Genomic DNA, 26,943 nt, shown 5'->3' with positions numbered 1-26,943 from the left:
ACTAGTCAGGGACCGAATCTAAAGTCGAGAATCATGCATTGAATGGCTCTATAGCATTAATGCCAGACCGACCCTAGGGTCGAGGAACTTATAAGCGCTTGCCTGGTCTACGACCAGATGATTATAGCTAAGGTATATGACCCCGGTGACTGTTTGTCACAAGGCTAAGGGACGTTGTCCATAGTTTCGACTCTAGAGTCGTGAGGAAGGTTATGTTGGTGACCAATCACCATGCACCTGTCCTGAAAAAACTTATGAAATAATCACTTCTCAGTTAAACCTGGTGACCCTATCGTCACATGACTAGAGGGAGCGATGCTCATTACTGTGACTTTTGGCTATTGTCACCTATTTGTCGGACTGGTAGTCCTGAATGGTTATTATGATCGTTTTTTATATTATAACATGCTTTATTGTGTTTTCTTGCTGGGCCTTGGCTCATGGGTGCTATGTGGTGCAGGTAAAGGGAAGGAAAAACTTGGCCAACCCTGAGTGGAGAGCTTGGGCGATGTGATGTACATACAGGGCCGCTTGATCGCCACGGTCAAGGAGTTCTCAGAGGGACTAGGGGTTTACCCTATTTTTGCCGCTTAGGCTGGCGGGTATTGTATATTTGGAACTGTAGCAACTCTTTTGTAACACAAACTACTTGTAAACATTTTAAAAGGTTCATGAGCAGTTTATTTATTTAATAAAATGTACCATTTCCTTTTTATTGGTTTTTCACCTTAACCTGTTAATAGTACCTAGACCACGTTTTTAACCAAAGGACTCGGGTAGCGAGTCAAATTTCCGGTTCACTGTTCACCGTAATTGTTCTGGGGTAACCAGGGCGTTACACTCATACGTTGGTTATAATAGCGTTGTTCCAAGCAATGTCATGCCATGTAAAATATGAAACGACAGTTTAAATGAAAGTGTCATCTCCTGTCATACATGAGACGATGGTTCTTATACAAACGTTGTCTCTTGTGGTACATGAGACGACAGTTTCTGTGCAAGCGTCATCCACTGCAGTAAATGAGACGATAGTTCCTATTCAAGCATCGTCCTCCTGCAGTACATGAGATGACAATTTATGTACGAGCATCGTCCCCTGCAATGCATAAGACGACGGTTTTTTAGAGACCAGCGTCCCATGTTGAATATGGAAAAAAAAATTCATTTCTCTATTTTCAACCACTATATTCATTCATAATTTCATGTGTAATTACAACATAGTTCAGACAAAATCAATAGGCAGACAAAATCAATAGAACTTAGTATGCTCCAAATCTAAAAATTTCAAGATCAAAATATACACTTGCAATAACTATATAAGTGCTAACTAAAAACTAAAATTAGTATACTTTTTAATTCTGATTTCAAAAATTACTCTAGCTATGACTCATCAGCTCAAGAAGCTTGGCTGCCCATTCATTTCGAGTTTATTAATTTCTCCAAGTGTATATGTATTCTTCCCACCACACTACAAAACACAAAATAAAAAACTAAATCAGAAATTAAATTCAATAAAATTGTAGTTCAATAATTATAAATACACTTAAATTACTAGTTAGGCATCACATGGGTGTCTCATTCAAGCAATATATAAAAGTCGCACTCTAATGACGATGTTTGACGAGGGAAATTGACTATTTTACTAAACATATTTTACTAAATATCCCTCTCCATCTCTCTCTCTCTATATATATATATATATATATAAATTTTACTATGTAATTGCTTGGTCATGATTGTCTATCCTTTTCCAACTCTAAGAGCCAATAACATCCTTGAAAGGTCTCCATATAGCCAAACATAGTAAAGTTCACATGTACACACCAACACACAAAAACAAAAACCATTAAAGATCCAAGCAAAAGCCAAAAACAAATGAGAAGAGAAAAAAGACATCATGGTCCAGCCAAAACCCAAAACATCAACAACATCCCAAAACCCATTCAACAAAAAGAACCATTAAAACAATTGTGTTTCTTTGAGGCATTTTCTTGAACATCTTTTGTGATTTATTGATTGCAGTGAATACATTACTTAAGTGAAACCAAATGGATTTGAATTGAAAACAGAGCACACATACACATCCTACACAAACCTATTAAGTTAATTTATATACATTTTAGCTCTGCTATTAGCCAAGATGAAACTAATGGAAATTAAAAAGAAAACTTTTACTCACCTTAACAAGGAGAGACTTTTCCATTGATCTCAAATAAAAAACCCATATTGCAGCAAGATCGTGAGAATATCAACACACATTCTACCATGATACTTGCCATCAAACACCATAATCTTAATTGTCATATAGAAACAAAATCAAACTCAAGTGAATTTTCATAAGTAATGAACCAAATACAACATTAAGGAAGACAAATGCCCTTGTTTATCAATCAAAACTGCCATAAAAAAATTCTAAAAATGGACAGACTTTAAGTTTGCCAAAACAAGAGCAAAAACGGTGAGGAAATAAATGGAGCGTTGAAAGTAAGAGCAAAGAACGGACTGAAACAATAAGAGGTATCAAAAAGCATATATGATTATCATATAGAAAATTAGAAGTGAACTACAAACCTGACTTAATGCTCAATCCAAAGCTAAATTGAAGCTTGTTATAGTCAAAGAAGATTGTATTTACCTAAATATCATGAGTAAAAAAAAGTTAAATTTCTGATTCCTAAGTTTGATATTAGTTCCAATGACACCTCCAAATATATCTAATACAAGTTAAACAACAACATTAAAGACTAATCAAAGAAGTTCAACCTCATTTACAGATCATACTACAAACATATTCAGAAAATTTAATATACAATATATATTTACCTCCTACAAACAGAATGGAGAGTGAGAGAGCACAAATCCACCACTAAATATACCCATTAGAAAATAATTACGACACTTTGATGAGCAAGAAATTCAAATTAAATCTTAAAGCACAAGTTCGTATACCATCTATAGCCTCTTTCTCATGAAAAGACCAAGCAATGTCCAATCATAATCCTTAAGATACATACACTAATTATTTATCAAATTTGTGATTTAATTTGCTTACTTAGAGAAAACATATCTCACACTTTTATTTATCAATACAAATTGTTAATGGATAAAGAACCACATGAATTTGATATGATAAAATAGTTCTATATTATAAACAATAAATTAAATGATTCATGAAATTATTTATCATACTAAATAAGTAAACAAAAATACAATTAGAAAACTAACAACAAATTTGACATTATTATATATACATTTACATAATGACTGATAAATCCATCGAAAAACTTTACATTAACCTTATAGTAATTAGGATTTAAATAACATTAGATTACAAAATAATACTAAATAAATAAATCTTTTCAATTATTAGTCAAACTATTTGAGCCTATAGCATTAAGCTTCTTTAACACAAAAGTTGTCATTTGTAAGTATGCATATCAATCGAACACATTATTATTAATAGACAAACAAACTACAATTCAAATTTTTGGAATTTTTATGTTTAAAAACAAATTGATATCACATATGCATAAGACAGACTATCTTTGCTACAAATTCAACAGTAATAGAAAGTATTTTTCACATTTAACTATATCAAAATTGGGCAGAGAATAAAGATAAAAATAAAATAAAATAATATTTAACTATGCATATAATTGAAGTAAGAATTATATACTTTTTTTTTAATTGGAAAATAAGAAAAATATGCCTAAGAAAAATTCAAAGCAATTAATTACATGGGGACATGAGAAATGAGTGTACTCGTTCATAAAAAGGACCCATTCCGATTCCATATCCATTTCTACAGCACAAAAAAGTACAAATCCTCCATATTTATTCACTAACTAAACTATAACTTCATCCTCCTGCTTATATGATAAAATAATAACCAATGAATATCTTAAGATCAAATACATGACCACAAAAAGAGCAACAAGATATTGGGTATCATACTTTAGAGGCAGCATACATGCATATATCATAACTACATAAATGAAATCAATTTTAGTCTATTAACAATTACCTCTTCACCTGTCCATTTTCCTGTTGTTGATCTTCGGGGCCACTGGTCCTTCTACAAAACAATCATTGAATATTAACCATAGAAAATACAAAAAAAATGATCAGATAATTAAGCCAAGTGTCACAACCCCATCCAGATTATTCTCTATATCTTAGTAGTGACACTACTCAAATTTCACATCTCATTAACTTGACAAACCTGGCCGTTTTAAAGTAAATTTTTCAATAAAACTCTAGTAGTAAAGAGAAAGAGATGAATGAAGGGTAAATTAAGTTCACTCCAAAAGCAATGTTATTACTACTTACTATGTTCCTATTATTCTTTATGTTCTTGCATTAATTTTCTTCCCTCCAATAATCATTGCCAAGCCAAAATCAGAAATTTCAGATTCATCTCTTCGTCTAGTAAGTAGTATGTTACTATTTTTAAAATCTCTATTTATAATCATTAAACTTGAATCATGGTGAAGATAAACAATTCCTTTAGCAAATCCATGTATAATGTTTAAGTGTGTCTCCTAGTTTAGCAATACATAAAGTTCAATCTTGCAAGATTAAAGCACAAAGTTTGAAGTAAGAGAAATCACAGAGATATAAGTAACACAGTTTTTGTTCAACCAGAAATAAAAATACCAAAAAGAAACTCAATCTTGAACCCCTTATACGCAGCTCATACCCTTCATATTAATACTGATTATAATAAATAATAAAAATTATATAATTTTTTTTTGAAATATTAGTAATCATTTGTCTGTTTGTTGCCCAGAAAAACCCATAAATCAAATACACAAAAATATATCGTTATTCTAATTGAATCAAAACAAAATAATCACTAAATGTTCTTTATTTCTCAAAATATAATAGCACTACAAATTCAAATACAAAATACCATATTTCATAAGCACATTATCATACTTCAACAAATAAAAGATTCAAGAAAGACATTGACAATGAGCATTTTTTTTTCAGATCTCAGAGGTGACGAAGGTGGACCCAACAACGATGAAGCCTCGCTGCACTTCGTCGTCGCACCCAGCTTTCTTTGCCTTGTCTCGCCTTGCCGTCGAACATCTGCTCCTCTGCTCTGCTCCGTTGCCGCACCTCTGCTCCTCCTCCGTTGCACTTCGTCGCTGCACCAATGCTTAATTGAAGCCGCCTACAAGATTATTAAGATGAAGAAGATAAAAAGAGAAAGAGATCTGAAAAATAGGAAAATAATAGAGAAAAAATAAGAATGGAGACTGAGAAAGAACTGAGAGAGAGAAGCATTTATTATTACATTATATATATTATAATATATAATAGAAAATGAAAGGTCATGTAGAGAAAAAGAAGGGAGTTAGAGAGAAGATTTTTTGTGATTCTTTTTTAATAGCACTCCGAATGGATGTTCTACCCCATTCTTTAAAATACATTCCCAAAACACACATTTTTCTATTTTACCTCTAAGTTTTACATTATACCATACATCAGTTTCTCTATATATTTTTCTACATCATTTAAATATTATATCTTTAAACATATTTTATTAATTAAAATAAAATAAAATAATTGAAAAAGAAAAAAGAAATAATAAATATATATACTAAATAGGAGAGAGAAAGCTTATAAAGAAAAATAATAATATTAAAATATTATATAAAAGATATGTAAATGTAGATATATATTAATTAGAATTTGTGCATAGTTATTATAAATATATGTATAAAGGAGCTGATGGAATATGTTTTTGTGAGTTTTAGTTAAATATTATAGAGAAAGTGTATTACAAAATGCATCACCAAAACATATTGTTTTTTATAATTTACCTCAAACTTTTACATTATACCATACATCCGTTTTTTTTATTTTTTCTCTACATCATTTAAATATTATATATTTTTTAAATATTTTATTCATTTTAATAATAGTATCACACTCATATATATATACAAAAGTTTATAAAAAATAATAAAATATATTATAGCTTGATGAATAGTGTTTCACTACATATAGAGAAATACTATTCATTTAGGTAAAAAAATATAAGTTTACATCACCCCCATTGGAAGACTATTTAACAATTTTTTCTCTATATTATAAAGAATTAAACATTTTACCTCCTCCATTAGGAGTGTTTAAAGGATATCATTTATTAATATATAATGTATTAAATATTAATTAGTATAAATATTAGCATGCGTGTAGATAGATGTAAGGCACCAAATAAGTATATTTATATATATATTATAATAATGATAGAGATAAACTTGGTTAAGAGGGAGATAAAGGTGCATGTTACCTTTTGGTTTTTTTATTTTTAATATTAACTATTCAACGTCTCCCCTAGGAAGACGTGTAGACTTCTAATGGCTCTCTCGGGAAGATGTCCAATGTGGCACGTCTTCCTAGGGGAGACGTTAGAAGTCTGCACGTTTTCCCATAGAAGACGTTAGAGGCTTCCTAATGTCTGATAATTATACATAAATTAATATTTTTATTTCAATTTTTAATTTATTCAAAATAACGTCTCCCCTAGGAATTTGGGATAGAGAGAGAGAGAGAGAGAGAGAGAGAGAGGAATTTGGGAGGGATGAAAGAATGGAGAAAGAAAGTGAGAGTAAGGGAGGGGCAGAGATGCAGTCGGGGGTCTCGAGACTGGGTCTATGCTGGAGGTGTAGAAGTAGAGAGAAGAAAGGAAAAAGAACATGAGAGAAAAAAGGGAGTAGTCGGGGGTCTTGAGGAAGAAGAGGAGTGAGAGAGAGAGTGAATCGGGAATGACGACGGGGAAGAAGGGGAGAGAGAAAAGGAAAATCGTTTTTTTTATTTTAATTTACTTTGTTTGAATTAAAATATATTTCTTATTTGTTTCATATTTTAGTGTTTTATTAATAAATAATTTAATATAATATTTAATTAATTATTAATATAACTTAAGGTAGTTTGGTAATTTAAAAAAATCAGTTGACCAAATTTAAATTTAGGGTACCAAACAGGTACGATTTGCAATTACAAGGTATCGAATGAGTATTATTGAAAACATAGGGTACCAAGATTATATTTCAATAAAATATAAGGTACCAAATGAGCATTTACCTATATAGTATTAAAATATATATTCCTTTTTTTATGTAAATTATTTTTTGTTTTAAAAAGAAATAAAAACATGTATTATTATTTATCAAAATTATAATTTTTTTTTATTTTAGTTAACTTTTTATCTTAATAAATATTATTAATATAATATATATAATTTATTAAAAGTGCAATATTATAAAAATTTAACAACTAATTAATATTAAATTTTTTTAATGATTTAAATAACTCATTTTCAACTAACACTTATATTTATTAAAATATATAAGAAGATACAAATTTAATTAAACTAATTTATTTAAAAAACATTAGAATTTTGGATAAATTAATTTATATAAACTATTTTTAACTAAAAAAATTTAGTATTACAAATTATTAGTTACTACTTTGACAAGTTTTATTTTAATATTAATTAATTTTTTTGTTCGTTTTTTTAAATAGTTGTTATTAGTTTCAAAAAAGAAAAAGAAAATCAGTCTATAACATCATAAAAAGTAGCATTCATGAATTTTTATTTAAAAAAACTTATTTTATTAAATATATATTAACTAATTCAATTAACAATTAATATTACAAATTATTATAAAATTATATACAATTATTTGAATAATTATTAAAAAAAACCTCATTTTTACTAATAGTTATTATATGTTGCATATTATTAATTTATAATTTTTTATGAATATATTTATATAATATATTAAATTATAATACAAAATAAAATTTTATCCCTACTTGATTAAAAAAATTGTATTGGATGAGACATCAGTTTTTCGTAGAAATGTCGTCTCGTGTTAAAAGTAGACATATTACGATAGTCTTACTAGAATTGTTGTCTCATGTAAGTTTTAATTTGCATGACACGACAGTTCAAGAGCTATTGTTATGCCATGCCTATTTTTGACACCAGACAACAGTGTTACAAAAATTGTTGTCTCTCATGTGTTGCCTAAGTAGAGCTTTGTAGTAGAGAAAATAGACAGAGTGATTTAGAGCAATTTTATAGTGTCGCATCATCTCCTTAAGGCTCTCCTTTACATTAATACTAGAAAGCATAATTGTGTTTCACGTAGTCTTTTGGACCGATTAAACATATATATATATATATTGGGAGATTGTGTGGTAGGGATTCATTTTCACCTTATCTGTACTACATGTTCCTTATATGAACATGTGGGTGCGTCTTGACCCCAGTGTTTTTTTTTTATGATGGTGTTCATTGTATAGTGAATAATTAAAGTGTCGAAAATAAAGTTCAAATAATTTGTTGTATGCGTACCTTCATTTATTATTATTATTATTATTATTATTATTATTATTATTATTATTATTATTATTATTATTATTATACATTTTGCATGGTTTTTTTATACAAAAGTCTAAATTATGTATAAAGAAATTTATGTTTTGTGTAAGGGTTATTTTGGCCGATAACTTTTAGACCTTGTGTTTTGTCAAAAGGTTAAAATAGAAATAGATAGATCAATTATTTGAACACTTTATTTTGACCGATTACTCGTTTTGCCTTTTATTTATAAAAATTAACCCTTGGACCATGCATGTATTCAAAAGGTTAAAAAATCTTTATAAAAAGTAAATGATATTTATAATATATATTTATATATGCATGCATGTTTCATTTTAATTATAATATTTTAAAAAATATATATCTCTTATTTAAAAAGACACTTAAATATCTCTCATTTAAATTAGTTAATTAATTTATTATTAGCTATAGATAGATATTTAGAAATTAAAATTTTAAAAATAGAGTTAATTACTATTATTATTATTATTATTATTATTATATTGTTAAAAAATTGAATAAAAATATATTTTTTTTAGAAAAAGTTGAATAAAAAATGAGAAAAAAAAAATAGATAGAGTGATTTGTAGCAATTTTAGAGTGTCACATCATTGTTGGGGTTTTATGCCCTAATTAAAACCCAAATTCTTTGTAATCTCATTTTATTATCAATAAAAGAATAGAAATCATTTTTTGACTTGGTCAATCACTTTGCTCACATGTTTTATTTTCATGATTATTTGTTTAATATAAACTTCTATTAAATCTCAAGCATATAGCTAATCTTATCTATAGTGACGTAATCATAGTGGAATATAAATATGATTATATGTTCAAAATAAGTTAGTCCTAAGATTAGTCAGTGCACCGGATTTACACTGACTTTCCAATCTACGATATGATCTACTTACACATTACAGTGTTATGTTCTTTCCAGAACATTAGCAAAGTAGATAAGATCGGATGTATTTGTTACATCGGACATGACCGATATTGACAGTTGATAAGATAAGTAAACATACCGTTATTATCTATTCTAGTCATATCATATAGTTGACCATAGATCAATTCAATCTCAATTCTGAGTGGGTAGTATTCTAACTGATTGTATTATTTGAGTTCTTTGACTTGTTCGTTACCAGCTTACCCAACGGACTAGCCCATACTTACATCTTGGGAACTCGGTAGTATAATTGAGTGGGAGTGTTAATCATATATATGAACATCTATAGCTTCTAATGAAGAAGTGAAATGATGGTTTCCTTTTAGTTTGGTTCAAGGTGTTAAATGATAGAGATCTCATTTCAGTAATTAAATTAGTTTACTGAAATATCATTTACAAGGAACTAAGTGTTTTAAGGATAAAATACAATGAGGGGTAAAACGGTATTTTAGTCCTATCTCATTGTGGACCGTCTATAGAGGATTGAGTGACAATTATGGTTGTAACAATGGATAATTAATAACGTATCTATATTGCTTATATATCTTTCTACGAATTCAAGAGTGCAATTCCGAGTCTTTAGTGGAGTCACGAGGAATTAATAAGTTAGTAAATTTATTTGTTAGATTTATGATAACTTATTGGAGCTTGATTTCATAGGCTCATGGTCCCAATTGTACCTTGGATAAAATCATCTAGATAGTCTCAATTAATTAATTTAATTATCAATTAGAATTATCAAAGTTGACCAGGTCAATTTTGGATAGTTTCACAGAGTTGTGTAATTTTGAGAAGAAAAGAGAAATTATGGCAGATTTATTAATTAAGATAAATTGGTATCTAAATTAATTAATAAATTTAAATCAAGGTGCAAATTATAAATAATTAACTTGATAAAGGATTTAAATAATTATTTAATTAATTAAATCAATAGAAAATAATACAGGCCTTGATTTTAAGTCCAATGGGCTTATAATCAAATGGGAAATTTCACAGGCCTATAGCCCATGATAATTTCGACTTAGGGCTTCAAAATGGCTAGTATTTTATTGATTTTTTAATTAAATTAAATGGCCTAATTGAGTCTATAAAATGAGTGCTTATAGAGAAGTCAAAACAAGAAGTTTGATAAGTCACAAGTCAGCTTTTCTGATAGTTTTAGATTCTCTCTAAACACAAGTCATTTTCTAAGCCTCTTTGTTATTTTCTCTTCTTCTCTCTATATCTATCTCATGTGTTGAGAATTGCCCACACTAGTCTAGGTGGTTCTAAGGATACATTGGAAGATTGTGAAGAAAATAGAAGATCGGTTCAGCTTCTTGATAATACTCTGCGACAGAGAGGATACAAGAGTTAGAGAAACTGAAGGAAGGACTCTTAATTCCGCTGCGTATACTGTAAGTATTCTATTCTTTGTTTCTCTTTGAATTCAATTTTAGAGACATGTTTTAGGCTATCTCGTATTAATTTGTTTAATATTAGATATACATGAAAATAAATAAATATCATGTATAAGCTAATCCAACAATTGGCCTCAGAGCCTTTGGTAATATTTATTTTCATGCATGAACATGTTTAAAATTGGATTATATGATTTGTTTAATTAATTGGATGGTTTTTCATGTTTTTATGAACATATATGATTTTATTTGAATTTTAGCAATTTTTAGGTTATTTTGTTGTGTTTTCTATGCAATTAATTTTTATATATGCTTTATTTTTGTGTAAAACATGTTAAAAATTAATTATAAAATTGTTTTGTTTGAAAAATTGCTCAAAAAAAATTTGGGGAAAAATTTGGCCTGGCTCCCATGCGCGCGCGCCACCCGCGCGCCTTCGCGCGCACCAACACAATGAACAGTAGCCGTGAACAGTACCACGGGTACTATTCATCCTTTTTTTTTCAAAAATATTTTTTTAAAATTAAAATTTGTAGAAATAAATTATTTATAATCAAAACCAAAAATATCTTTTTTGTTTCATCATTTTATTTTATTTTATTAAAATAAAGATATTTTTGTTAGTTGGGATTTAAATAATTAGATATTTTCTACAAAGATTCAAATCCAAATTTAAAAATAGACTAACAACTTAATTTTAAATCTTTTAATATATTAAAATATTAGAATTATGATATCAGATATTTAAGATATTTTCATTTAATTTCTTGATTTTTTTTTATTAAATCTTTATTTGAAAATATAAATATCTTCTTTATTCTATAGTTTTTAATATTTAAATTATTTGAAATTTGAATATTGTTAGTTAGATATTTTTATGGATATTTGAATTTGTTTAACTATTTTGAGATATTTTAGGGTTGTTATAACTATTTATATTTTACTTTTTTTAAATGGTTAAAATATTAGCTAATAGTTGTAACAACGCGAGATATTTTTGGAAAATAGTTAAGATATAGATTTTAAATTTTAAAATTGGTTAAATTTTGAAAAATATCAATTTTTTTTCAGCCAATTAACAAAATATATTTTTTTAATAAATGGGATTTAAATTAACTTTGGTTAATTGTTGATAAATCTTATTTTATCAAATTAACATAAAACCAAGTTGATTGTTGATAAATGAAATTTAAATTAACTATTGTTAATTGTTGATAAATTTCATTTAAATTGACTCATTTTTTGTAAAAATTTAATTAATTTGAATTTTTTTTGATAAATTCTAGATAATTAATTGTGGTATTTTTGCAAATGAAATAAATTATGGTATTTTTGCATAAATTCATAGAATTGCTCATATAGTAACATGATTAGGCCCATCCAATTATAACATGCATGTTTGCACTATATGTGGTATTTTTGCAATTGGGCTTAGATGCATATAGTGGCCCATATGTTTGTTAGATATATGGTATTTTGCCAAATAAAATATTCATAAAATGATAGGTTTTATTTGGGCCCATTAAAAAATATAAAGTTTAAATTCCTCTCTTGTGGGTGATTCCACTTGTGAAGGCTCATTTGCTTTGCATGACTATAATGGGCCTAATCAATTAATAACAATTAATAAAACGAATGTTTAAATTCCTGTCTTTTGGACCTTGTATGGAAGATAGGGGGCCTTTGTAGTGGGAACGACATACTGGACCCAGCTCTCCTCCATACAAGCCCAATTGTTAAGGCCCATTTACCTGAGTTGGACTTAATTGTATAGGTTCATTATATTAGTTAAACCTAAATATTGATTAGCAACAAATTAATTCTAAATTAATTGAATTTGTTTCAATGTGACACTTTAGAATTAATAAGAAATTATAGGACTTTGGTTTTAAAAAATGCTTAATCTGTTTCATTTTTTTGGGAAAACCATAGTCATTAATTTTCTAAAAATAAATAATAAAAATACTATTTTAATTTTATAATGAGCTTATTTTAAGGATTTTATTCGATCTCCACCGTTGATTTAACATAGTCAATAGCTTAATGGGGCCTCGAGGCGCTTTGATTCGTCCCCCTACGGAAGGTGTTCATTAGTTATTTTGACAAGGTTAGATTTCAAAAGATAGATAATTATAGGTCAAATTCTACTAGACTCACCCCTACGGTGACTACTAGGACTAAATCTATGATTATTGAAACTGTGGGTCCAGCTCATAAAATAAGAGATTTTGTTTTCTTATTTTAATCAAATAGTAGGTTGTTAATAATGGTGTCCATTATTAAATGAGTTTACAACTCTATTTAACTAATGGTATTTTTGACTCTCGCCAACCGGGACAAGGATATCATAGATTAGTTAAAAACCTAAAGAAATAGAGATATGATTGTTTTTGGTATTTTTTCTCATATCTTACATATTTTTTATATATGTTGTGCTATTTCTTGAAATTTGTGTGAATAGAAGTTTTATTGAGCAAATGTGATTGATTTTTATTTTATTGGTAATTTGTAGTTTTAAGCTAAGTAGTGTATGTGTCTACTCCCATCATTTGTCAACTTTCGATGGAGAAACTCACTGGAGAAAACTTCCTTAATTGGAAGCAGAATATTAACATAGAGTTGATTGGTGACAACTCTGAATTCGTCATGATTGAGGAATCCCAGAACGAGCACTGTGTCTGCATGTTAGTTATGGCACCGTCAATGCTCATGATGGTACCGTAAATGCTTGGATAGCACCATCTCTGCACGTTCGTGATGGCACCGTAAATTCTCGGATGGCACCGTGTCTGCACGTTCGTGCTCAACTCAACTATGGCCTGACGCAGCTCATGAACGAGCTTCAGATTATTGAACCTGTCATGGGTGGACCTAGTAAAGGAGGTGAAAATAAGACTACTGATGTTACTGCTGATCTAGCTAAGGTTGAAGCTCATCAAGCTTCGTCTTCGAAAGCTGGAAATAAGAGGAAATGTGGAAAAATTAACAACCCCAAGCCTGCAAAGGCTGCAAAGACGAGTGCACGACCACGTGCATAGACGCCTAAGGGGAAGAACATGAAAAACAAGAAAGGTAAAGATAAATGTTTTCACTCCAAAGAGAAGGGGCATTGGAAACGAGATTACCCCAAGTTTCTAGCAGCTAAAAACAAAAGTAATGATTATAGTTCATTTATCTTGGAAACATGTGTTTTAGAGAATGGTAAATCCGTTTGGATTATTGATTCTAGATCTACTAACCATGTTTGTAACTCTTTACAGCTTCTTGAATCGTGGGAGGAAGTGAACGAAGGTGGCTTAAAGCTTAGAGTTGGGAACGGAGCGTTCGTTGCGGTCCAAGCTAGAGGAAGAGCTCGTCTGAAGTTCGGAAATAAATTTTTAATTTTAAAAGATGTATTTTTTATTCCGGATTTTATAGAAATTTAATTTCAGTTTCCATGTTGCAATTAGAATGATTTGTTATGACTTTCACAAGTTTTAATATATCTATTTCTTTCAATGGATCACAATTGTGTATTGCATGTTTGGAAAACGGGCTTTATATTCTGCGACCTAACTAACCCCTCGCTCTTAACAATGATTTATTCAAAGTAGCTAAACCTAGGACCAATAAACGTCAAAAGACCGATAACAATAATATGACATATTTATGGCACTTGAGACTAGGTCACATTGGCTATGATAGGATTCAATGACTTACAAAGGACGGACCTTTAAGGGAACTCACCTTAGGTGAATTACCTGTCTGTGAATCTTGTCTAGAAGGAAAACTGACCAAGCGTCCATTCTCTGCAAAGGGTGATAGGGCCAAAGAACCACTTGGTCTTGTGCATTCAGATGTTTGTGGACCTTTGAATATACAAGCCAGGGGTGGTTTTGAGTATTTCGTCACTTTCATTGACGATTATTCTAGATACTCATGTCTTTACCTAATGCATAGGAAATCAGAAACATTTTCAAAGTTTAAGGAATTCCTAGCAATGGCTCAGAACCAATTAGGTAAAAGGTTAAAGATCTTGCGATCTGATACGGGTGGAGAATATTTGGATATGCAGTTCCAAGATCATTTAACTGAACTTGGGATTTTATCACAACTTACTGCCCCAGGTACTCCGCAACAAAATGGTGTAGCGGAACGCCGAAACAGAACTTTATTGGAAATGGTTAGATGCGTGCTTAGTTACTCAACTCTACCAACTTCATTCTGGGGACATGCAATTGAAATCGCAAATGACATTCTCAATGTCGTGCCGTCAAAATCAATCCCCAAAACACCTTTAGAACGCTGGAATGGTCGTGAACCTAGTTTACGCCATTATAGAATCTGGGGGTGTCCCGCTCACGTCTTGAGGAAAAAGGAGGGAAAGCTAGAACCGCGAACTGAAGTTTACATGTTTGTTGGCTATCCTAAAAGTACTCAGGGTGGACTTTTCTATAGTCATTCAGAAAAGAAAGTGTTTACTTCTACAAATGCTACTTTTCTGGAAAATGACTATGTCCAGAACTTTAAATCTCGCAGCAAAGTAGTTTTAGAGGAGATGGTTAAAGAATTGACTCCAACCAATGTTCCATCGTCATCAACGCAAGTTCATGATGAAATTCCCACTCTTCATGTACAACCGACGCAAGTCGATTTAAATGAAGAAAGTACCACTGTTCCTGAGCAAACAGTCACGAAGCCTCGTCGTAGTGGGAGGGTTTCGAAAAACCCAGTTCGCTATGGTTTGGATGGTGAAACCAATATGGTTGTTGGTGACACTAGTGATGATGATCCGTTGTCTTTCAAACAGGCAATGGCAAGCCTTGAAAAGGAACTATGGCTCGAAGCCATGAAACAGGAAATGGAGTCAATGTACTCAAATTCCGTCTGGGATCTTGTGGAAGCACCTAGTGACTTTAGGGCCATTAGGTGCAAGTGGATCTACAAGAAGAAACGAGGTGTTGATGGAAATATCGAGACTTATAAAGCTCGATTAGTGGCAAAGGGTTATACCCAAAGAGAAGGCATGGACTATGAGGAAACTTTTAGTCCGGTAGCCATGCTCAAATCCATTCGCATCCTCTTATCCATAGCAACCGCTCTCGACTATGAGATTTGGAAAATGGACGTCAAGACAGCTTTTCTTAATGGAAAGCTTGATGAGGTCATTTATACGGATCAGCCAGAAGGATTTAAAGTATCTGGACAGGAAGGAAAAGTTTGTAAGTTAAATAGGTCCATCTATGGACTTAAGCAAGCTTCTCGTTCCTGGAATCTTAGGTTTGATGAAATAATCAAAACCTATGGCTTTGAACAAAATATTGATGAGCCCTGTGTTTACCAACTGAAGGCAAATCAAATAGTGGTATTCCTGGTTCTTTATGTAGATGATATCTTACTCATTGGAAACAATGTTAAGAAATTATCAGATGTGAAGAATTGGCTGAGCACTCAATTCCAGATGAAGGATTTGGGTGAAGCAAGTTATGTTCTAGGTATCCAAATCATCAGGGATAGAAAGAACAAACTTTTAGCTCTATCTCAAGCAGCTTACATTGATAAAGTGCTTGAACGTTTCTCAATGAAAAATTCCAAGAAAGGGCGTCTACCGTCCCGCCATGGAATTCATCTTTCAAAGAAGCAGTCTCCCCAGACTCCTGAAGAGGAAGATGCAATGAGAAAAGCTCCTTACGCATCTGCAGTTGGAAGTCTGATGTATGCCATGTTGTGTACTAGACCAGATATCTGCTATGCAGTGGGAGTAGTGAGCAGGTATCAGTCAAACCCAGGACAGGAACATTGGATAGCAGTTAAGCATATCCTGAAGTATTTGAGACAGACTAGGGATTATATGTTAGTCTACAAGGGTGGTGTTCTGAACCCTGTAGGCTACACCGATTCAGATTTTCAGACTGATGTCGATGACAGAAAGTCTACTTCTGGAATGGTGTTTACTCTTGGGGGTGGACCTGTGATTTGGAGAAGCGTAAAGCAGTTTGCAATCTCAGATTCCACCATGGAGGCTGAGTACATAGCCATGTCAGAAGCAGCTAAGGAAATAGTCTGGCTAAAGAAGTTCTATTCAGATCTTGGTGTTATTCCAGAAATGGATAAACCGCTTGTGTTGTTTTGTGACAATACAGGAGCGATAGCCAACTCAAAAGAACCTCGAAGTCACAAGAGGAGTAAGCATATAGAAAGGAAGTATCACATTATTCGAGAATATGTGGCCAGGGGAGATGTGAAGGTTATGAAAATTGCAACTGAAGACAATCTTGAGGATCCGTTTACAAAGACACTACCAGAAGCTACATTTGATAAGCATATCAAGGAGATAGGATTAGTATAATTAAGGCATTAGTTTCAATTAGTGCAAGTGGGAGTTTGTTGGGGTTTTATGCCCTAATTAAAACCCAAATTCTTTGTAATCTCATTTTATTATCAATAAAAGAATAGAAATCATTTTTTGACTTGGTCAATCACTTTGCTCACATGCTTTATTTTCATGATTATTTGTTTAATATAAACTTCTATTAAATCCCGAGCATATAGCTAATCTTATTTATAGTGACGTAATCACAGTGGAATATAAATATGATTATATGTTCAAAATAAGTTAATCCTAAGATTAGTCAGTGCACCGGATTTACACTGACTTGCCAATCTACGATATGATCTACTTACACATTATAGTGTTATGTTCTTTCCAGAACATTAGTAAGGTAGATAAGATCGGATGTATTTGTTACATCGGACAGGAGCGATATTGGCAGTTGATAAGATAAGTAAACATATCGTTATTATCTATTCTAGTCATATCATATAGTTGACCATAGGTCAATTCAATCTCAATTCTGAGTGGTTAGTATTCTAACTGATTGTATTATTTGAGTTCTTTGACTTGTTCGTTACCAGCTTACCCTACGGACTAGCCCATACTTACATCTTGGGAACTCGGTAGTATAATTGAGTGGGAGTGTTAATCATAGATATGAACATCTATAGCTTCTGATGAAGAAGTGAAATGATGGTTTCCTTTTAGTTTGGTTTAAGGTGTTAAATGATAGAGATCTCATTTCAGTAATTAAATTAGTTTACTGAAATATCATTTACAAGGAACTAAGTGTTTTAAGGATAAAATACAATGATGGGTAAAACGGTATTTTAGTCCTATCTCATTGTAGACTGTCTATAGAGGATTGAGTGACAATTATGGTTGTAACAATGGATAATTAATAGCGTATCTATATTTGTTATAGAGCGTTCTATGAATTCAAGAGTGCAATTCCAAGTCTATAGTGGAGTCACGAGGAATTAATAAGTTAGTAAATTTATTTGTTAGATTTATGATAACTTATTGGAGCTTGATTTCATAGGCCCATGGTCCCCATTGTACCTTGGATAAAATCATCTAGATAGTCTCAATTAATTGATTTAATTATCAATTTGAATTATCAAAGTTGACCAGGTCAATTTTGGATAGTTTCACAGAGTTGTGTAATTTTGAGAAGAAAAGAGAAATTATGGCAGATTTATTAATTAAGATAAATTGGTATCTAAATTAATAAATAAATTTAAATCAAGGTTCAAATTATAAATAATTAACTTGATAAAGGATTTAAATAATTATTTAATTAATTAAATCAATAGAAAATAATACAGGTCTTGATTTTAAGTCCAATGGGCTTATAATCAAATGGGAAATTTCACGGGCCTATATCCCATGATAATTTCGACTTAGGGCTTCAAAATGATTATTATTTTATTAATTTTTTAATTAAATTAAATGGCCTAATTGAGTCTATAAAAGGAGTGCTTATAGAGAAGTCAAAACAAGAAGTTTGATAAGTCACAAGTCAGTTTTTCTGATAGTTTTAGATTCTCTCTAAACACAAGTCATTTTCTAAGCCTCTTTGTTATTTTCTCTTTTTCTCTCTATATCTATCTCATGTGTTGAGAATTGCCCACACTAGTCTAGGTGGTTCTAAGGATACATTGGAAGATTGTGAAGAAAATAGAAGATCGGTTCAGTTTCTTGATAATACTCTGCGACAGAGAGGATACAAGAGTTAGAGAAACTGAAGGAAGGACTCTTAATTCCGCTGCGTATACTGTAAGTATTCTATTCTTTGTTTTTCTTTGAATTCAATTTTAGAAACATGTTTTAGGCTATCTCGTATTAATTTGTTTAATATTAGATATACATGAAAATAAATAAAGATCATGTATAAGCTAATCCAACAATCATCTCCTTGTGACTCTCATTTATATAAATATATAGATATTTAAACAAAATTAGAATAAAAATATACTTTTTTAGAAAAAAGTTGAATAAAAAATGAAAAAAAATAAGAAAATAGATAGAGTGATTTAGAGCAATTTTAGAATGTCACGTCATTTCCTTGGGACTATCCTTTATATAAATATATATTTTTTTTTAAAATAGAATAAAAATATATTTTTTTAGAAAATGTTGAATAAAAAAAAGAGAAAAAATGAGAAAATAGATAGAGTGATTTAAAGCAATTTTAGAGTGACACACCATCTCCTTGGAGCTCTCCTTTATATAAATACTAGAAAATATAACTGCACTTCGAGCAGTCTTTTGAAATAATTAATTTTTTGGGGGGAGATTTTATAGTAGAGATTCATTTATACCTTACTCGTACAACATGCTCCTTACATGGACACGTGAAGACGTCTTGACCGCTATATTTTTAATGATGGTGTTCATTGTATGGCAAACACTCCTACTTGTTTTCGAGAAATTTTGAATAATAAGGGTTATATTGGTCGATTACCTGTTTGGACCCTTTATTTTTTTTAAATTAACTTTTAGACCTCATGTTTTGTAAAATTTTTAAAAATAGGAATGATATATCGATTATTTGAACATTGTATTTTGGTTTCTTACCCGTTTTGACCCTTTATTTTTAAAAATTAACCTTTTGACCGTGTATATATTCAAAAGGTTAAAAATTCTTTATAAAAATTAAATTATATATATTTTTGTAATTTATATTTTCTATAAGAGTTCACACTAATTTTTAACTTTGTATTTTAGTCGATTACCCGTTAGGACCCTTTATTTTCAAAAATTAACTTGTAGACCTCGTTGTTACACCCAGATTTCAAGACAAGAGGTTATGACCCCGAAAACTGGGTGTAGTGGACCAAAAAAAAAAATTTTAGTTTATTAAAATTTTGTGATTTATTTTATTTAAGTGTTAAGTGTGATGAATTGTTTTATTTAAATATTGTTTATTTTATTTAGTTGTTGTTGTTTTATTTGATTGTTTGATATTTTATTTAATTGTTAAAATTGTTGGTAGAATATTTTTTTTGAATTACTTGTTAAATGATATATATTTATTTTTATTTTAAAATGTGATTATGTGAGATTTGGTTTAATGCACTAAGGTGCATGGTAGGTAGTGATGCACCCTAGTGACTAAGTATGTGCATGTGCATGGTTGCATGGTGTGCATGCAATAGTTTTCTACACATTAATTTCCTTTTATTGGTTTATTTATTTTTATTTAATTAAGGGATTTAAAAAGAAAATAAAAAGAAAGGGAAATAAAGAGGCTTGTGTTCATACAAGAAAAATATTGGGAAACAAATGGTGAGAAATGATAGAGTTGTCATTTTTTTGAATTCCCGTAACCTTAAACCCAACCTCAGTAAAATGGGTATAACATGGGCTGTGGATATCCAATTTAGACACAACTTAAACCATTAGAAAGCTAATGAAATTATCTACATTTTCTGTGAATATCATTTTTCCTAAAACATAACAAAAACAGGTCAAAACCCAGTCCCAAGTCTTAGCATCCTAGAGTTACGAGAATAGCATTATTTCCTTTATTAGCCATGGACAACCAAGGAAGACAAGAGAGGAATTAGTGTGCTGTCAATGATAAAATGGATTGATTGGCTGAGTATAATTTTTAATTGAATTATATTTTTATTTAGGGAAAATAAAGGAAAATGATAATTACATTTTCCTTAGCTAGGTTTTGAAGATTGAGGCATTTAAATAAAAAATAAGAAAGAGGTTGAAGGCTCATTTGGGATGGAGGGCTGCCAAATTATAGAGAGAAGAGAGAGAGAGACAGAGGGCGTGACCTAGAGAGAGAAGAAGAAGAAGAAAGGAAGAAGAAGAAGAAGAAAAATGGTTCAAGCTAGGGTAAGGTTTTTGGTTGTTTTCCTTATGATTAATCTAGTATTTTGATCGGGTTGTCTCTAACCTTGTTCATCTTTTTCTCCATCTTGATTATTCAAAATATACAACCCCTAGGGTTTGAGCAATGAGGTTATTGGATTCTTGATTGGATTGGATTCTTGATTTTCTATCAAGAAGAGGTATTGAAATCCCTCCCTAAATTTTGTGATTTTTGGTTTTGATGGATAAATTATTAGATGGATTATGGTTAAAGGGAATTTTATGTTTTGGGTAGGAAAAAAATGGGTACTTTGTGTTCTTGATATCTTGATGATAATAAATTGTTTGATTTGCATGAAGGGTATTATGGTTTGATGTATAAAAGGGTTTTGATGTTGATTTTCTATGTATAATGATTAGTGGTAATTATGAATGCAAATATGGGGTTTCGGCCTAGATATACCTAAGGATCATCTTGATATTTTGTTTGATGTTGTATGATTTTCAATATATTAGATCCATGTTTTAGGACCTATGTAATTTTGGTAAAATGATAATTGGAAATCTTGCTATTTGGATCCATGAAATTTTGATAGGATGCATGTGATATTGTGAATGAATAAATTATAAGATGCATGAAAATAATGATAGAAACATGTTAGGTTAATATAAAGGCATATGTGAATATGGTGTTTATGAATTAATGTATGTTATTGTTATTGTTAGTGTTTTGTTGGATTTCATGTGTAGACTCAATGGAATAGAAAAAAAAATGGGATTTTATAAGATTGCATGTGAATATGTTAGTAATATTTTTAGAATTATGTATATAATAATAAGAGTATGATGAGATTTTGGACATGTATGATTTTATATGAAATTTTTGGGATAAAAGATGAATTTCATGATAAATTAAGCTTGCTGATTTTTGTAAGTAATTGGGTAAAAGTTTGATAAAAAAAATGATTTGCATGCATAAGTAATGTCATTGATGTTATGTTAATTTTATGGCATTAAAAATGGTATTTTAAGTCCCAATAAAATGATATTTTACTCAAATAAATACCTACATAATTTTTATTGAATTTTTAGAAAAATAGGAGTTTTTAAATTGAATATGGTGATTTTTAAAGATAAAAATGGTTGCTGGAATTTTTGTAAAAAAAAATGTGAAGTGTGTTTCACTAAAATGAATTTGACGAGTTTTTGAAACAAAATTATTATCCTAAGTTATGGTAATATTAAAAATGGTATTTTAATATGGTATGAATGCATATTTTGATAAGCTATGATTTTTCTCTATTTTGATTGAGAAAAATATTTAGATTCAATTTATTTGTGATTTTTAAAGAAATTAAATAGTGGCTGAAAGTTTAGTTTATAAAGGATTAAAAATTATTATTTAATTGTCACATATGGATTTATGTTACATAAAACTAAGTCTTAAATAATTTAAATAAAAATATATTTTTCTCACATCATTTATGTAACACAATTAACCAATGTTAAAATTTATTTTTTCTAAAAAAACATATTAATCATAGGTATTTTAATTAATTCAAAGCTTTTTGTTACTTCTTTGTAATTTGAGAATAATAAATGAAATTGTCACATATTTCTTTTAAGCTAAATCAAATTATTTTATAAAATAAAATAATGTTTTGAGAAATTTAATCAACCTAGAAACTTTAAGAAAAATAAAGCATGTTATATGTCTATTAATTTTAAAACGATAAAAGTAAAAAATGTAGAATTATCGTTTTTAAAACATCTCAATTATGCAATGTTCCCACGTATGCATGTTACATGAAAATCCACTTTTACGTCCAAAATTATGTTTATTATTCAACTATGTGGTTTCTATAGAAAGATCATGCATGTAAAATAGGTAAAATGAGCATTATTCTTTTATGGCTTTATGTGTAGTTAAGAATAATTGCATGTTATGTGCAAATATTATAATGTGTGCATGGCCCATGCACACAAGAATTGTATGGAAGGGCAAAATAGTAATTTTATGAACCTAAGAAATGTTATTTTGGTTATGGTATAGGCTCGTTGAGAGGTTGTGAAATTTCTTAGCTCGGACCTGAGGTAAGGAAGTTAGATAGATTCTATGATTTTATGCTATGAATGGTAAGACTGTTGTATGAATGAATTGTTATGAATTATGAATGTCATAATGTGATGATATGTTGGCTTGTATGAATATGATATGTTTATGGATGTTAGCGTGATGAACGCGACACATCAAACGAGTTACTAAGGATATAGAGACGTAACTCCTAGGGCGGACACGCCGAGGTTATTCAAGGACCAGAGAATCTTGTTTACCTCATAGGGTGACATGGAAAACTAGCGGGCCATGCTCATCATGTATGCTGTATGAATGTGATATGATGATATGTTACGATTACGTTATGATATGCTATGATGATATGTTACGATTATGTTATGATATGCAATGATGATATGTTACGATAATGTTATGATATGCCATGATGTGTTAGATGAACGTTAGTGTTCCTATTTGTTGTATCCTTACTTGCTTATTGTTTGTACTTCCTTACTGGGCTTTTAGCTCACCCCCTTACTTTCCCTTCCAGGTAGCAAATAGGATTTCTCCGTGGCACGCGTGGTGACGTGAGGGGTTCTATCGTCGTAGGGTGTATGGCATGGGGTATCCTATGGACGGAATAAACGATCATTTAGGATGCCATTTTAAATATGTTATGTTTTAAGAGACTTTCTAAATTATCAGTGGGACTTAATTATTTAATATTGTTTCTTTTGAACTTTGCATAAAAACTCATATTTTCTTTTAAACTAATGGGCCCAACTTGCATTGTTTTAATCAATTCCCCACTGAGACCTTTATAAAAAGTGGTTTTCTTTATGGACCAACGATATGTGAATGTTTTAATAAATACTAGTCTAGGGCGTTCTTTACACTGGGCTTGTCAGGTGTGACCTCGAAACGTATGAAAAAATCATATGGTCCAGCCGTAAAATCTCTGAAGTAAAACAACAACCTCGAAGATGTGTAACCTCGGGATATTTTCTGAGTTCGAAATGGAACGACACTGGGATACGTCCGAACTTGGGAAGTGCAAGCTCGGGTGTGACAGTTTAAACAATACCTACCTATCCCGAGCATGGCCTGAAGTTGGGTGGCAAGCTCGTAGTAGTTTCATAAGTCTTGACAGTCATAATGTCGATTGCTGATCTCGAAGACCTAATGAGTCACCAGGGATAGCCCATTGCGTATGAACATATTTATTATTGTGTAATCCAATATTTAAGGGATATCATTTAGTCTGTTATCTGTTCCCGATTTTTATGGGACGTTTCTATGTATATAGGAGATATTGCATTTAATGTCATTATTTGAATTGATGTACAGAATATCTTCCCAAAATATGTGGGAATGAACTTTTTAACCTTCCCTATAAATAGAGGAGGAATGACCACTTGTAGAGGATCGAATTCTGATTTCTTGAGAGAGAACTCTGGGTAATTCATCACTGAAGAATTTCCAGAAAACTCTAAGTCTTAATAACATAGACTCGTGGGCTAGACAGAATCAACTGCTGAACCACGTAAAAATCTTCTTGTTTCTCTTAATCATCCATTCACTTCATAGTTTATATTGTTTAATTGCTCTACGATTTAAGTTGACGAAAAACGGCGTCAACAGTTTGGTGCTTTCATTGAGAGCATTAAACAGTACGTGCGTGAGTCTATTCAGTCGAAGAAGCCTCCCTGAATCAACTATGGCCGTGAATGATCCCAATGTTCCTGAAGAGGAAATCTTAGAGGAAGCTGATTACCCCCGACGTGCTGAAAAGTAGCCCATGATGAATTCGGACCCTGATGAGAGGAGTGGGTCCTCTGACTCTCGAGGACCACCGGAACCACAGGCCCCCAGGGATGACGAGGACATGTATTATAATCCATAATGGTATGTCCCTATTGTGGAGCTTGAAAATCGTCAACTGCGAAAGCAGTTGGTGGAGGCCAAGAAACGTAATGAGGAGCTGGCCAAATTGGCTGCCGAGGTACAGGCGGCTTATCCCTCACCTCCACTAGAGGCCCAAGCTCCGCCTCCACGAGATGTTCATGTTCCACCACGCAGGCCTCGTGGGAGACCTTGCAAAAACGCTGCCGCCCGAAGAACGGAGCAACCTCCGTCACCTGCAGAACAGCCTACTCCCTCAAGGCCCCGGAGAAGTACCCGGGCTGGAGCTCCTGCCAACTCAACTGTAGAGGTACCGGCCAAGATAGGGAATAACCGAGCCCCCACGGAGGCTCGGATCCAAAATCCTGGTAACACGCAGAACGTTCCTAAACCAGCTCAGGCAAACTCGGGACCTTCAAGCCCCCGTAATGGATGGCAGCGACCATCACCCATAAGGCACCCACCATCGCCGATAAGGTATCCCTCACCAACTCGGAGAAACACGCAACCGACTCAGGGTGATAGGGAAAGGCGAGCTGGGCAAAAACATGGGAATGGGGAGACTGCTAGGGAGCATAGAGGTACCCAACCCACGAGAAGCCAAATGTCTCGGTCTCATACTATTGAGACGAGGAAACCAAAAAGGAACCCATCTCGAAACAACCGCATGACGAGCCATGTCAGTGAAGGCTCGAGAGACACTAGATCGGTCAGTATGTATGACCAAGGACGCAGAAATACTGGGAATCGAAGAGATCGCCCAGATTTACAAGAACACCTAAATCACAATTGGGGGAGCGATAACCCGGTGAATCCCGACTTGAGGGATCATCTTAATGGACGCAAGAACCCTGTGTCGAGGCGTGAAACTGGGGTTGTGATCAACGATAACTAGTTTCCACTGCTTCAGGTTAGACCCCCCATGGATCCAGTCCAAGAAAGGATTGAACAGCTGGAAAGAGCGTTCAGGCTCTTACAAAATGAACGGGGTCGGGATCAGGACGAAGAGTTCGACGAAGAACTTGAGCCCTTCGCCCCCCATATTTCCAACACTTCGTTCCCTCAAGTATTCTGAATTCCTCATGTCCCACCATTTGATGGGAATTCTGATCCATACAGTCATTTGAGCACGTTCAATACAATTATGAGAGCAAGTAATGTGGGCTACGAGCTCAGATGCATGCTATTTCCAGCCTCGCTCACAGGACCAGCAAAAAACTGGTTTGAAAAATATAAGAGGCATTCGATTGCTTCTTGGGATCAATTGTCTAGAGATTTCAAGAAGCGATTCAGGGCCATGATTGGAATAAGGCTCGAGGCGTCTGCCTTGCCCAATGTCCGACAGTAGTCGAAGGAAACATTGAAAAGTTACCTTACAAAGTTCAATTTGGAAGTCGCCCGAGCTCGTGACGTAGATGACAGTGGCCATTTAATGGCTCTCCGAGCTGGAGTAATGCCTGGAAGCCCTCTCTGGAAAGATATGCAGAGGAAACCCGTGAGGTCCTTAACCGAGTTCAATCGACGAGCTCAGAGGTTTGTTAATGTAGAAGAGGCAAGGTCAGCATTGAATATGGCCTCTCAGCCCGTAACTACAACAACAAACGTAAACTCTACCTCGACCTCGGTGGATCCTACGGCCTCAAAACCCCCTGTGGACAACCCTTCCAAAAGAAAGAGGAATGAAGGAAATAATCCCAAGGCGGAAGGGGGAAAGACGAAGAAAGGGGAAAGATATTTCTCCGTGTACAAAGTGTATACCGAGCTCAATGAGTCTCGGGAGAATATCTACCTGGCTAATGAAAACCAGGTCTCTTTCAGGCGTCCGGACCCCATGAGGAACCAGAAAGCAAAGAGAGACTCCAGCAAATACTGCAGATTCCATAGAGATGTCGGACATACAACCGATGAATGCAGGCAACTAAAGGATGAGATTGAAGGCCTGATCTCGAGAGGGTATTTCAGGCAATATGTAAGGAACCAAAATCCCAATCAGGCTTCTACCAGCTAGAGGGCAGCTGCAGCACCGCCTGCCCAAAACAATAACTCCCGAGCAAGGGACGACGAGCAGCCCCTTCCGATTGATGGAGAAGATGT

At 32.2% G+C, this 26,943-nt stretch overlaps 1 long non-coding RNA gene across 4 annotated transcripts; it reads right to left on the bottom strand.

The window, feature by feature from the left end:
* Window positions 1-699: 699 nt before the first annotated feature.
* LOC133788438 (uncharacterized) lies at window positions 700-5,344 on the bottom strand. 4 transcript variants are annotated; one of them, XR_009873219.1, is made up of 5 exons: window positions 4,939-5,344; window positions 4,025-4,075; window positions 2,180-2,635; window positions 1,350-1,468; window positions 700-1,096 (listed from the first exon to the last, which is right to left on the bottom strand). It is a non-coding gene; the product is annotated as an uncharacterized LOC133788438 (long non-coding RNA). The 4 variants fall into 4 exon arrangements; XR_009873220.1 differs by having other exon boundaries at window positions 1,376-1,468; window positions 4,939-5,343; XR_009873221.1 differs by lacking the exon at window positions 1,350-1,468 and having other exon boundaries at window positions 4,939-5,340.
* Between the last annotated feature and the right edge of the window lie 21,599 nt (window positions 5,345-26,943).

Source organism: Humulus lupulus, chromosome 7 (genome assembly GCF_963169125.1).
Source record: "Humulus lupulus chromosome 7, drHumLupu1.1, whole genome shotgun sequence".
NCBI lineage: Eukaryota > Viridiplantae > Streptophyta > Magnoliopsida > Rosales > Cannabaceae > Humulus > Humulus lupulus.
The sequence above is the reverse complement of the archived record's forward strand: the minus strand, read 5'-3'. Positions and strand labels throughout refer to the sequence as shown.